Below are 12,516 nucleotides of genomic sequence, written 5' to 3'. Positions count from 1 at the left end.
GTTTTAAAAATTAAATTATACAGTCAGTCCTTTGTATCTGTGGATTCAACCATGAATCAGAAATATTTGAAAAAATTGCATCCATATTGCATAAATACGGACACTTTTTTCTTGTCATTATTCCCTAAAAATACACTACAGGAACTATTCACATAACATTTACACTGTATTAAGTATTATAAGTAATCTAAGGGCTGGAAGTGTAGCTCAGTGGTGAAGCATTTGCTTAGCAGGTGGAAAGTCCTGAGTTCCATCCCCACCAGTGCAAAAACAAACACAAAAAGTAATCTAGAGATGATTTAAAGTATATGGGAAGATATGCATTGGTTATATACAAATAACACACCATTTCATATAAGGCACTTGAACATCAGAGCTTGGTATCTGTGGAGGGTCCTGAAACAAATCTCTTGTGCATACCCAGTGATGACTATGTAAATTTACTATTAAACAAGCATATTTAAAACAAAGTTCATAAATACAGAACACCTACCACTGCCTAATTATTTTGCTGTCTTTTATTATTATCTGTGTCTGAGGTTATCTACATCTATTGGAACAATATGACGGAAATTCTATACAGTAAAGATGTGCAGCTTGGGTATTAATTTCCAACACACTGTTGTATGACTTCATGTCAGTAGCTTTAAATTAGCTGTGGTGGAGCCATGGAAATAGGCAATTGCTACAAACTAGAAACCTATTTTTCCTTTCAGAAAATCATAACCAGAACACCACTGGAGACAGACTAGCAAATAGAAGGTAATAGTAAACCCAGTGGGCAACATGACTATGGGGTTTACCTCTAGGGTAGGGGAGCATGGGAAGGTGTACAAAAGGTTTCACATAAGAGGCAGGTGGTTGAGCTATAAAAATATGTGATCCTTGTCCTCGGGGACTCACAGTCTAGTGTGAGATGGGCAGAAAGAGTCGCAGGGTTGAGTGCTCCAAAGTGCTTTCTGGGGCTGTGGTAAGATCACAGAAAAGGGCACAGTTCTGATGAGCATACAGGAAGGCTTTCTGGAGGAGGTGATGCAACATTTTATGCTGAGATCAAAAGGGAACTAGGAGTAGCCACTGTTCTTAGAAATGGAGGTAGAAAAGTAATCTCTTATATATTAAAATACATTGCCAACATATTCAGCATAAAAGTGTGATTAATGCTTTAAAAAGGTACTCTCATAAAGTGCCTCACTCTTTTCATGGGCTTGTATAATCCTTGCAACCTTGTCTTGCCTGTGGATGGAGGCCTTAGTTTCTATTGCAGCCTATCTCCAATTATAGGGCTTTGCTTTACGGTAGCCCTGACCATGGGCTTGAAGTTCTGCCTGAATACTGCAGCTTGGGAGAGAAGGAAATTGGGGAGCATATGGTAAATTCTAAACAAGACAGACATCATTTGAGGGAGTAATTACTAAATCCTGTATTCAAAAGTCTGGCGTTTTCAGAACCCGTATGTGTAGTGGACAAAGCACAAAGAGCATCACTCTCTTCTCAACAAACATGAGAATCTAACTTTTTAAAAAGGAATTAGCCCTGGAATGAGAATGGATCACATTCAGACATAGGGATCTTGAACTGCTGACAGCGTACAGAGAATCTAAGAAGTGATGTGGTCTCACCTTGGTAATAACACTTGGGGAAAATACCTACTTTCTCTTAGCATTCAATGCCTTAAAAAAACTAAAGGTCAAATTAGCAACCTAAAACTGAAACTAGAATGGAGGTGAGGAAAGAAGGAGTAGTGTAACATTTTACCTCAAGGCTGAGAAGAGGGAGCAGATCTAATCACTCAAGCACTCAACTCTGAAATGTCGGCCCTTCCATGTTACAGACAGAATGAATCCCTCCCTTTGCAAGGAAAGCCTTGCGGAGAGCCTGGGCTGAAATTTCTGGAGAGTTTGAGTTTCATTTGTTCTTTTGCACTCTACTCAAGTATCACATTGGCAAACAACAGAAACCCATTGAGCAAGTTCACGTAAAGATGGATGGGGGAATAAATTAATTCAGAAATGTCAACAGAGCGCCCACTGTGTGCCAGGTTTTGAGCTAAGAGTTCCTGGTAAGCAGTGATTGAGATGGACACAGTCCCTAATAGAGACTAAGCAAGCCGGAAACTAACACTCAGACAAACTGTTATTTAGCTAGAAGTGTGATGGGCACTCAGAGGGAAGGAGTGAGCCCCTGGGAGATCCCATAGGGCCCCAGCCTAATTGAGACAGAGGAAAGGTCAAAGAGGGCTTCCCTGGAAAAGTAGTATTTGAGAAAACTCAGGAAGATGCCCTCACCTCCAATGAAGGAAGCATTATTCTGTACCTCTTTTGCTTCCTAATTTCCCCATCAGGCAAGGCATTATAATATCTGCGTGCAAATTAAGAAATTAAAAGCCAGAAATGATGTAGAAAATAACCCTCCAAATCTATTTTATGCTTTCAATTTCCTTCAACCAATATGCTCAAATACTTTCCTTGAACAGATGTTCCCAGCTTTCCATTTGCCCAGGGATTTATTTCTCGGCTATCCCTGACAAAACTACTATTTAGCATGGCTTTCAAAAGATGCGCAACATCTGGGTACAACACATACCCAGAAGATATCCCAGAAAGGAATTTTCACTGGTAGATAGATGCCTTTAGTCATGGGTATGATATGACTAAAATATCGAGAGAGGGTTGATTATTTAAATATGACTTTACTGAGTTTTAGTTCTCCATCTTCATAAACAATTATTTTTTTCACTTTTGTAGAAGCAATTCCCTGGTGACTTGGGTTTTCTGCTTTACATAAAGAATTTCATGTGCTTTTGCCATTGATCTCATGTTTCCACAGCTACTTCCCATGGGGGAGTGGCATTTGCAATGACCTCTGCCCAAGTACAGCCTCAAAGTTGTTTCTAATGAAGAGAAATGGCCTAAAGGTGACTTGATACGACCCAGCAGACACAATCGCTGGGCAGCATCCTCTTTGCAGCTCTCATAATCATCTCTCCTTTAAACTCAGAGTAGCTTCTGGACACAGAAAAGTCCCTCTTTTCTTCCCACACCCATTTCTCTCCTTTGGGCTTACGGCCCCACCAGTGGAGACTAAGTAGTCTAGCTTGAGAAAGCAAACTGACCAAAGATTTATGCAAAACTCAGCAGTTTCCATTTTGCAAACCTTCCGTTGTAGTTGCATAAGAGAGCCCTTCCCCTTTAATTAACACTTCGAACTCTACCTTTGGCTGAACCCAAATAGCACGAAACTCCGTCAAAACCACAGCGTAGACCCCAAGTAAGTAAAGGTTTATTTGAAACCTTACGATTTTTTTCTCAAAAGCTTTTGAGATGGTCCAGATAGAAAGGAGCAACCTTGTTGCAATTTATAGTAAGGAGTGAAATCTACCACTAGAGGTGGGTGACTACTAATAATCATGACTGTTAACACTTGTTTTAAGCTTTTATGCCATGCCAGGATGTGTCCTGCTAAATATTTTCTATCTCATTGTCTCATCCAAACAACTCTCTGGGGTAGGCATGATACTTGACAGATGAGAAAATGAAGTTTATTCAAACTCTGCCAAATACATATGCACTCCTGTGTGTGTGTGTATGTGTGTGTGTGTGTTTATGTGTGTAACTCTGTGCTATTTTATCAGCTGTGAAGATTTGTGTAAGCATCACTACCAAAATCTAGATACTCCACTGTACCCTCACCACAATACTGTCACACTTTTATAGGCACACCTTGGCCCCTCTACTCCCCTCTCCCTGGCTATCTTTAAGTATTTGTTCTCCATTATAGTCTTGCTTTCTGAAAATGTTACATAAATGGACCCATATGGTATGTATCCTTTTGAGATTGTTTTTTTTAAATCCAAGTTGTTGCATATGTCAGCAGTTCAGCCCTTGTATTGTTGAGTAGTGTTCCCTGGTATGGATGTACCAGTTTGTTTAACCATTCACCCTCTGAAGGGCATTTGGATACTTTCCATATGGACATGATCCAAATAAAAATGTTTTGAACATTTGTATACAAGTTCCTGCATGCAAATTTATGACCGACCATACAGTTGTTTGGAGTATTCCTTTATTATCCTTTTAATGACTACAGGATCTACCATGATATCCTTATTTCAGTTCTTAATATTGGTGATTTGTATCTTTCTTCATTTTATCTCTGTCAAATTTGCTAGTTATTTATCAATTTTATTGAGCTTTTTCAAAGAATCAACTTTTTGTTTTAATTTTTTCTATTGATTCCCTATTTTCAATGTCATTTATTTTTACTCTTGCTTTCATTACTGTGTACCTTCTGTTCTCTTTGAGTTTATCTTGTTCTTTTCTGTGTAGGTGCTTAAGATGTGAGTTTAAATTATTATTATTTTATTATTTTTGAGACAGAGTCTAGCTATGTAATTCAGGCTGGACTTGAATGCACTATGTAGCCCAGGCTGGCCACAAACTCCCTGCAATCCTCCTGCCTCAGCCTCCCAAGTGCTAGAATTATAGGCATGTGCCACCATGCCCAGCATGTGAGTTTAAATTATTGATATGAGACCTAGCCCCTGTTATAGATAATTACTGCTCTAAATTTCTCTCACAGTACTGCTTTAGTACCTTCTCATAAATTCAATATCTTGTATTTTCATTCAGTCCTTGTATTTTAAAATCTCTTTTGAAACTGTCTCTTTTACTCATGAATAATTGTGTTCTTTACTTTCCAAGTATTTGGATATTTTCCTTTTATTTTTGTGATTGATTTCTAGTTTGATTTCATCTTGGTCAAATAGCACACTATATGATTTCCATTCTTTCAAATTTGTTAAGGTTTGTTTTAGGACCCAGGATATAGTTATCTTAGTGAATGCCCTATTCTGCTTGTGTTTGAGTGAAATGCTCTGTATCAATAGATTCGATCCTTCCAGTTGATTGTGTCAAGATCTTCCATATTCCTACTGATTTTCTCTCTGGCAATTCTACTTATTACCAAGAGAGGGACTGAAGTCTCTATTATTGTGGATATGTTTATTTCTCCTTTCAGCTCTATAGGTTTGCTCACATATTTTGGAGCTCTGTGTTTGGTGAGCTTCTAGGTGGATTGACTTCTTAAAATCATGATATAACATCTCTCCCGGTCTTCAGTCATTTTCTTTGCTCTGAAGTCTTTTTCATCTGATATTAATTTTGTGACCTCTATTTTCTTTTGATTAATGTTTGCATGATATATCTTTTCCCCCCTCTTTACTTTCAAACTATCTTATTTTTGAAATATGTTGCTTCTAAATAGCATATGGTTGGGTCATATTTTTTTAATTTACTCTGCCAATTTTTGTCTTTTAATTGGTGAATTCAGTCTATTGTCATGAATTTTCAGGGCATAAGCCTTCCATTTATATTTATTTTGTTTATTTCCTGGTTTTTGTTCTTCTGTTTCTTTTTTCTTATGTTCCTATAGGTTACTTGAATAATTTTTAGAATTCCATTTTATTTATTCATAATATTTTTGAGCATATTGCTTTGTATAGTTTTCTTAGTGGTTGCTATAGGTATTACCACACACACAACAAATTATCACAGCCCATTGTGTTGATCTTTCAGCACTTAGAGTGAAAGATGACATTTTATTTCAAAAGGTCCCTTTACCGTCCCCATGTTTAAAATACAATTATGTTAACTACTTTCGCTATAATAATTGAGCTCCTCATCAGATAGTGTTATATAACATTTGCTTTAACTAGAAAATATGATTAAAGAAACTTATGAGTTGAGGGATCGTCTATCATGTTTGCTTCTATTTTCATCCATCTCATCGTTCTTCTTTCCTTCTTGAACTTCCATGCATTCATCTCTTAAAATTTCTTTTATCTTTAGAAAACTTTCTCTACACATCATCACAGCAAACCATTAGGGTAGGTTTGCTAATGACAAGTTCTCTTACTTTTTCTCTTCCATCTGAGAATATCTTGATTTCCCCCTTCATTACTGAAGGATAGTTTTGCTAGATACAGAATTTGTGGTTGACAAGATTTTTCCTTCATTACTTGTAAAACCTCATGCCATTTCCTTCTGGCCTCCTTGATGTCATATGAGAAATCCACTGTGATTCAGTTTGGTAAAACATGTTTTTTGTTTGTCTTTAGTTGTCAGAAATTTAATTATTCTGTGTCTTGGTGTGGGATTCTTTAGGTTTATCTTAATTGAGATTTGATCAGCTTGTTGAATTTGGAAGCTTATGTTTTTTGTTAAATTGGGGGTATTTTCATGCATTGCTACTTCAAATACTTTTTCAGTCCCACTATCCCTCTCTCCTTTCTTTTGGTACTCTTATAATATGAATGTTTTATTTGCTTTAAGAGCACTTGTATATTTGAAAATATTTGTAATAGATCATTGAGATGTTCTTCATGACATCTCCTTTAAAATCCTTGTCAGACATTTCCAACATATAGTTCATCACAGTATTGGTATAAGTTGAGTTTTTTTCCATTCAGATTGTGATTTTCTGGCTTTTGGGATGACAGATGAATTTTTATAATATCCTCTAAATTTCACTTATATTAGTAGGATCTTGATTTTATCCAAATGTCCTATTTTAGCAGTAGCTGGCCCACTAGTATGTATTTTTTTTGTTGTTTGTTTTGTTTTGTTTTTATTCTTAAGTTCTTTTATTGGTACGTTTTAGGTATACAATACATTTACATTTATCACTGGGTGTTTGTACCTGTACATGATGTATCTTGGTTCTTATTTTTTTCCCATTACCTGTGCGCCCTTCACCCCCTCCACCCTTCCCTATTTACATAGACATCATTTTCATTTTTTTTCTTTTCTCATAATTTTTCCTTTCCCTTCTTTCCTTTCCCCTTCCCCTCCCTTCACCCCTACCTCTTTGGACCTTTTTTCCTATTTCAAATTATCAATTATTCATTTTAATCATTTTAACCCTTATTTACACTTTCAGTTTCTCACATATGTTTAATATGTATATTCTGATCTACATGTATAGGCTTTAGTTCCAATGAAAATTTAGTTTCTTTAACCCTTGGAAGCTATGGTCCTATTGGTATCTGCTCTGGATATCTCTAAAAATTTTAGAAACCCCTGGAGAAAACTGAATATAACATTCCAAGCATCTATGAAGTCACAGGGGTTTCTAATGGGCCAAATTTTTTCCCATCCACCCTTCCACTCCTCTTCCCCTCCTTGTTCACAAAAGCTTTGTTTCCATTTTATCCTTCTTTTCTTTTTCCCTTGTCCCTTCTTTCCTCCCTGCTCCATTGTTCCCCTTCCTATTTGAACATTTTCTTTTTTAAAATTAATTTTATTGGTACATTTTAGGTATACAATATAATGACATTCATCATTGGGAATTTGCACCTTTACATAATCTCCCTTGGTTCTTATTTTTCCCCCTTTCCCTGCCCTCCCTTCAACCCCTCCATCCCTCCCTATTTACAAAGACTTTGTTTCTATTTTCTCATTTTCTCTTATTAATCCCGTTCCCTTCTTTCCTTTCCCCTACCCCTCCCCCTTCCCCTTTGTCCCTTTTCTTCCTATTTCACATTATCTATTATACCTTTTAGTCCTTATTTACACTTTCAGTTCCTCACACTAGAGAAACTATTTGGTATTTACACATGTGTGTCCTATTATGTGAACATTTTCTTCCCCTTTCCCAGTATCTATTATACATTTTGGTCCTTATTTCCACTTTCAGTTGGACTAAATTTTTCAAGATCATTTGCATGTAGTTTAAAGTCACTATTTCAATACAAACAGTTGCTAATATATTTGTAAATTACATTGACTAAAGAAGATGTCCTTACAATGGCTGATGGTGATGTTTTTATCTTTTCTGTTTAAAAATGTTCTATTTTGCAAAGTATAACTTCCTAAATAACATGCACGTATCTTTTCTGTTTTTTGTTATTGTTATTTAGTTGGGGTTTTATTATGCTGTGTAGGCCAGCCTCAAACTTGTTATCCTCCTGCTTCAGCCTCCCAAGAAGATGGGATAAAGACATGTGCTACTATGCTTGGCACATCTTTTCTTTCTTCACATATTTTCTTGTAGACTTTGGTCTGAAAAGGTTTTTTTTTTCTCTGACAACTTCATGTTATGATAGTTTATCTGGAATTTATTTATTTATAGTGAGGATTGAGCCCTGGGGTGCTCCACTACTGATGTACATCCTCAGCCCTTCTTTTATTTTTTAGTTTGACATAGGGTCTTGCTAAGTTGCTCAGGTGAGATTCAAACCTGCAATTGTCCTGTCTCAGCCCTGAAGAGTACTGGACCTACAGTTATGGGCCACCGTGCCTGGTGCCTGGCTGGTATCTTTATTTTAAACAAACACATTTAACTCTAACCTAGAGTTTCAGAGGATAATATTTTTCATGAACTAAGAGAAAAAATAAGATCTAACTTTTCCATACCATTCTCACTTTTATAAAATTACTTTGTTTGCAATCATAAATTGGTAGATATAATTTTAGATAAGATCATCAGGGAAGGTCTTCTCAAGAGAAGGTAGTAGCTGTGCTGAGACAATGAGATTCTAGCTATACAAATATCTGGGAGAATAGCCTCCAAGATCCAAGACCAAGGAAATAAAAATGCAAAGGCTCTGAGATAGGTACATGCTAAGGGTGCTTGAAGAACAAGGAATTCAGGGTGGCTGTAGCAGCATGATCAAGCTAGCAATTAGCAGGAGGTGAGGTCAACGTGAATGGCAGAAGTCAGTCCTGCAAGACTTTGCAGGTCACACTTGAAACTTTGCATCTTATTCTCAGTGACTACACTTATGAGGGGGAAAGTATTGGAGGGTCTTTAGAAGGATTTTTGAAAGACATAATGTTAATTACATTTTAGGAAGATCAGTCTGGCTGAGATGTGCAGAATGGATTGGAAGGGAGCAAAGAAAACTGTCAGTGAGAGAACTGAGAGAGACATAAAGCTGACCCTACAGAGGGATCACTAGTCTCTCAGGACCAGTTGTAAACTAGAAGGGTAAAGGTGCAGGTGGTGAGAGGGGGCTGAATTTTGATGTGCTTTTTAGCCATAACCCTTTGGAATGTTTCAGCGTTTGGATGAAAGCAATGAAGAAAAATGCAGAGTCAAGAGTGATGCCAAGGTTTTTATTTGCGCAACTGTTGAATTGGGGTGCTGTTTCCCCAGATGAGGGAGGCATGGAGGGAGCACGTTTGTGGGAATGATGTAGGAGGTAAGGGAGTCAGATATTTTGCTTCAGCTACATTAAATCTGAGATGTCTACTAGATATCTAAAGGGAGCAGTCAGCAGGAGTTATATATGTATATATATGGAGCTCTAAGGAGAGGTCTGGACTGAAGATTAAAAACTTTGGAGTCATCAGGAAACATAGATACTATATGAAGCAAAGGTGTTACGGCTTGTGTCTAGATGTCCTCCCAACACCTCATGAGCTCTAGGTGGGGCTTTTCCAATCTGGCTGGATCTAGGGTGTGTGGTACAAAATTAGGCCACTGATTGGTTTAGCATAGTTCTGGGTGTGGATAATGGAAAAGCCCAACCAAAAGGCATGTAGCCTGGATGGGATAAAAGGGAAAGGGAGGCCTGCTTTGCTGCTGCTTCCTGCTTGCCCTGCCATGAGTTGTTTCTCCCCTGCCATGCCCCTTTGCCATGCTGCCCTGCTTTGGAGCCAGTCGACTATGGACTGAAACCCCTACAAACTGTGAGCTAAAATAAACCTTTGCTCCTTTAACTTGTGAGTTTTGGGTATTTGTCTCAGCAATGAGAAAAGTAACTAAGACACATAGGATTGGATAAAATCATTTAAACATAATAGGCAGGTAGAATACAATCTCCATGCCAGTAAAAGAAATCTTAATTTATTCTTCACCTGAGTTTAGCGCTGGTATAAACATTTGACTCCCTGGTGTCTGTTTTGCTCTATATAAGAGCCATATGCAATGCACTATAACAAAGGAGCTTCTTGTCCCTTGGTTTTTTAATTGAAAGGAATTTCAACTATAAAAAAGCCAACATCAAACTCTAGAGCACTCCAAAATTTAGTATAAAAGAGAAGAAACTAGCAAAGACATTGAAATAAACAAATGGTTGGATAGGAGAATATGTTGTCACAGAAACCCCGAGAAGTAAGTATTACAAGAAAGACTGGTCAATCATGATGAATGATTAAGAAGTTGAATAATATAAGAATAGAATAGTGACTATCAAATTAAGCAATATGGAAGTCATTGATGATTATGATAAATGTATTTTCAGTAGGGTGGTGCACATGAAAGTCCAATTAGAGAAGACTGAAGAGTGAATGTGTTAGCTGATGAACGAATAAACAAAATATGACATGTTTGTATAATGGAATATTATGCAGCCACAAAAATGATATAATGATACATGTTTCAATGTAAATGAACCTTAAAACATTATGCTAAGAAGCCTTTACAAAAGGCCATATATTGTATGGTTCTATAATCTGTATGTGAAATGTACAGAGTAAGCAATTCTATAGGAACAGAAAGTAAATTAGTGGTGGTTTAAGACTTGGGGGGTTGGAAAGATATGAGATAATAAAAAAGGGGTACAGAGTTTCTGTTTAGGATGATGAAAATGTTCCAAAATTGATGTTATAGTTGCACAGCTCTGGGAAATATATGCTTTAAATGGTTGAACTGCCTGATACATGAATTATATCTCAATAAAGCCATTATTTTAAAAATAGTGAATGGTAAATGAAAAAGCAAAAAATTATAGATAATTCTTTGCAAACATTCTGTATTTATTTGATTTGCTTGTTTGTGTGTCTGTTTGCATTACTGAGCATTGAACCCAGGAACTTTGCTCTGAGGAACATCCCCAGGCCTTTTAAAAAATTTCAAAACAGGACCTTGCTAAGTCGCTAAGTTGTCCCGACTGGGCTCAAACTTTCAATCCTCCTGACTCGGCCTCCCAGAATTCTGGGAGCAAACATTCTGCTTTGAGAGGGAGTAATCAGAGATAGATATACAAGATCAAAGAGACTGTGTTTCAAGGTAGGAATCATTTCAACACGTTTGTATGTGGATTATCTTAGGGCAATGGGAAGGGAGAAGTTGATGACTCAGTAAAGAGAAGTGATCTCCAAAGATCTTTGCAACTCCTTGCAAGATTGCTCCACCTGGAGGTCCTGCTACCCTCATGGAGTTTATCATCTCCCCACCACTATGATCCGCTTCTCCTCCTGAAGTTTGTATTTCAGTAGGTTCTGTGTGCTTAGGAAAAAGCAAGGCAATCATCCTAGACTCCTCCTCTCATCACTCCCTCTTCTAAACCATCATTAATTTCTGCTGTCTTTACTTCTTCAAGAGCTGTCAAACTTGTCCTCTTCCTCTCCATTCACACTGACACTGCTCTGTTTCAGATGACACTATATTCGATTATGCCATTGCAATAGCTTCCTGAACACGGCTCCTGGCCTCTAATTTCTCACTTCTAATCCACTTTTGATTCTGCTGCTGGAATAATCTTTCAAAACTAATAAGCAACTCACTTCATCCAGCCTGCTTGTTTTTCTCAGTGCTCCCAATTCCCTCACTGCCTACAGCAGAAGTTCTTCACATGGTGTTTATGGATCACCAGTGCCCATGTCCAAAAGAGAACTGTCCCCAAGCCTACTCTTCCCAATTCCTGTCCACCTCATTCTCCATCCAGTTATTCAATCCCCATGCCTAATAGTTATTTTCATTTCCATCACTGCCTCATTGCCTAATGTAATCCATCAGTTAGTTCTACAGGCTGTAACTCCAATTTATATTCCTTTGATCCTGTCCATCTAGTTATCTCTCCCTCCATCACTTCCACCTTGGTCTAAGCCATCATCGTTTCTCAGTGGACCACTCTAGTAGCCTCCTAACTTGGTCTCTCTACTTCCACTCTTGGTGCTCTGAAACCTATTCTTCACCCTGCAGCCATAGTTATTGTGTTAGTTACTTTTCTCTCATTGCTGAGAATGAATACCTGACATCCAAAGTTAGAGGGAAGTGGGGTTTATTTGGCTTACAGTTCGTAGAGTTTTCAGTCCATAGTCAGCTGGCTCCAAGACAGGGATGACAAAAAGGCCTCACAGAGGAGACACAACGTGGCACGCACAAGGTAGCAAAGGCAACAAGGGGGCTTCAGTTCATGGTGGTGGAAGACAGCAAAGGCAACGAGAGTGAGCTTTGCCGCATCTCTCTGCCTCTTTTATCCCATCCACACTACTGGGATGAGGGTGGTGCTATACCACTCACTCGAGTGTAGTGGTTTAGTAATCACACACCCTTAATCCCAGCATCACACATTCCAGATTCAGCTACCTCTGACCATGTGAGGCTCTGGGAGGACATCCAGACCCAAACCATAACCGTCTAAATCATGAAAGTGATCTTGATTCCCTGCTTTAAACTTTTCATTGCCTCCCCATTGCTCTGACAATATAGCCCAAGCTCTTTAGCTTGGTCAATAATATTCTCCAAAATCTGACCCCAAGTGTATGCTCTTATCTCTGACCTTCCTGC

This window comes from Heterocephalus glaber, unplaced genomic scaffold, assembly GCF_053883595.1.
Source record: "Heterocephalus glaber isolate CG9 unplaced genomic scaffold, H.glaber_assembly_v1.0 deba00001764, whole genome shotgun sequence".
Classification (NCBI taxonomy): Eukaryota; Metazoa; Chordata; class Mammalia; order Rodentia; family Bathyergidae; genus Heterocephalus; species Heterocephalus glaber.
This window is presented reverse-complemented; position numbering follows the sequence as displayed.